Source organism: Styela clava, unplaced genomic scaffold (assembly GCF_964204865.1).
Source record: "Styela clava unplaced genomic scaffold, kaStyClav1.hap1.2 HAP1_SCAFFOLD_18, whole genome shotgun sequence".
Classification (NCBI taxonomy): domain Eukaryota; kingdom Metazoa; phylum Chordata; class Ascidiacea; order Stolidobranchia; family Styelidae; genus Styela; species Styela clava.
In genome coordinates, this window is record NW_027556465.1 from 292,501 (window position 1) to 295,000 (window position 2,500).

The following is a 2,500-nucleotide window of genomic DNA, read 5'->3' on the forward strand; positions in this document are numbered from 1 at the left end:
ACTGGCAGGATCAACCAGATAGCTGCGACAGCTGCGCTCGGCCCTTGCTGGGCCGCCCGGCGCGTGCTCGTCGCATTCGTTTAAGACCGAGGCGATCGCCTGCGGCCGTACTCAGCTTCAACAGTCGCTGGCCGCGACGTCCACGCTCTCGCCGGCAGTGCCAGGCGGAGCGATTTGCGTTTTTTCTTTGCTCGCCCTCTCTCGGGCTCGATCCATTCAGTTTCGCACAAACAAGAGCTCTGCCGGCCGCCTGCAGCGGTGCCTAAAACCCGGGCATAACAATGCGACCGTTCTGCTAGGCCGACAAGCGCTCAAGCCAGACGCTCGATCGAACGCCCCCTACATATTAGTCGAGACAACGGCTCGCTCATTAGCATCGCGTTTGTACTTTAACTTTTTTCGGCTCGGCTTCTTTCGACGCCGATGCCGGCGACGCAGCACTCTCTCGCCCGCCAGCCACCGAGAAAAGGGTGCGCTCCGACCGGCCCCGCACCGCTCTTTCTTGGCTCATTCGAAATTACCGTCTTTCGCTCTGACATGCCTTACCTAGGGTTAGGTTAGTATGCTTGCACGTTTGTACTTTAACTTTTTTTGGCTCGGCTTCTTTCGACGCCGATGCCGGCGACGCAGCACTCTCTCGCCCGCCAGCCACCGAGAAAAGGGTGCGCTCCGACCGGCCCCGCACCGCTCTTTCATGGCTCATTCGAAATTACTGTCTTTCGCTCTGACATGCCTTACCTAGGGTTAGGTTAGTATGCTTGCACGTTTGTACTTTAACTTTTTTTGGCTCGGCTTCTTTCGACGCCGATGCCGGCGACGCAGCACTTTCTCGCCCGCCAGCCACCGAGAAAAGGGTGCGCTCCGACCGGCCCCGCACCGCTCTTTCTTGGCTCATTCGAAATTACTGTCTTTCGCTCTGACATGCCTTACCTAGGGTTAGGTTAGTATGCTTGCACGTTTGTACTTTAACTTTTTTCGGCTCGGCTTCTTTCGACGCCGATGCCGGCGACGCAGCACTCTCTCGCCCGCCAGCCACCGAGAAAAGGGTGCGCTCCGACCGGCCCCGCACCGCTCTTTCATGGCTCATTCGAAATTACTGTCTTTCGCTCTGACATGCCTTACCTAGGGTTAGGTTAGTATGCTTGCACGTTTGTACTTTAACTTTTTTTGGCTCGGCTTCTTTCGACGCCGATGCCGGCGACGCAGCACTCTCTCGCCCGCCAGCCACCGAGAAAAGGGTGCGCTCCGACCGGCCCCGCACCGCTCTTTCATGGCTCATTCGAGTTTACTGTCTTTCGCTCTGACATGCCTTACCTAGGGTTAGGTTAGTATGCTTGCACGTTTGTACTTTAACTTTTTTCGGCTCGGCTTCTTTCGACGCCGATGCCGGCGACGCAGCACTCTCTCGCCCGCCAGCCACCGAGAAAAGGGTGCGCTCCGACCGGCCCCGCACCGCTCTTTCTTGGCTCATTCGAAATTACTGTCTTTCGCTCTGACATGCCTTACCTAGGGTTAGGTTAGTATGCTTGCACGTTTGTACTTTAACTTTTTTCGGCTCGGCTTTTTTCGACGCCGATGCCGGCGACGCAGCACTCTCTCGCCCGCCAGCCACCGAGAAAAGGGTGCGCTCCGACCGGCCCCGCACCGCTCTTTCATGGCTCATTCGAGTTTACTGTCTTTCCCTCTGACATGCCTTACCTAGGGTTAGGTTAGTATGCTTGCACGTTTGTACTTTAACTTTTTTCGGCTTGGCTTCTTCCGACGCCGATGCCGGCGACGCAGCACTCTCTCGCCCGCCAGCCACCGAGAAAAGGGTGCGCTCCGACCGGCCCCGCACCGCTCTTTCTTGGCTCATTCGAAATTACTGTCTTTCGCTCTGACATGCCTTACCTAGGGTTAGGTTAGTATGCTTGCACGTTTGTACTTTAACTTTTTTCGGCTCGGCTTCTTTCGACGCCGATGCCGGCGACGCAGCACTCTCTCGCCCGCCAGCCACCGAGAAAAGGGTGCGCTCCGACCGGCCCCGCACCGCTCTTTCTTGGCTCATTCGAAATTACTGTCTTTCGCTCTGACATGCCTTACCTAGGGTTAGGTTAGTATGCTTGCACGTTTGTACTTTAACTTTTTTTGGCTCGGCTTCTTTCGACGCCGATGCCGGCGACGCAGCACTTTCTCGCCCGCCAGCCACCGAGAAAAGGGTGCGCTCCGACCGGCCCCGCACCGCTCTTTCTTGGCTCATTCGAAATTACTGTCTTTCGCTCTGACATGCCTTACCTAGGGTTAGGTTAGTATGCTTGCACGTTTGTACTTTAACTTTTTTCGGCTCGGCTTCTTTCGACGCCGATGCCGGCGACGCAGCACTCTCTCGCCCGCCAGCCACCGAGAAAAGGGTGCGCTCCGACCGGCCCCGCACCGCTCTTTCATGGCTCATTCGAAATTACTGTCTTTCGCTCTGACATGCCTTACCTAGGGTTAGGTTAGTATGCTTGCACGTTTGTAC

General features: G+C 56.4%; 1 non-coding gene across 1 annotated transcript in view; it reads right to left on the reverse strand.

Moving 5' to 3' along the window:
• Positions 1 to 21, reverse strand: part of LOC144418519 (small subunit ribosomal RNA) — a 1,810-nt gene extending 1,789 nt beyond the window's left edge. The window contains exon 1 of the ribosomal RNA XR_013473509.1: positions 1 to 21. This exon is cut by the window's left edge and continues 1,789 nt beyond it. This is a non-coding gene — a ribosomal RNA (small subunit ribosomal RNA).
• Positions 22 to 2,500: the final 2,479 nt, after the last annotated feature.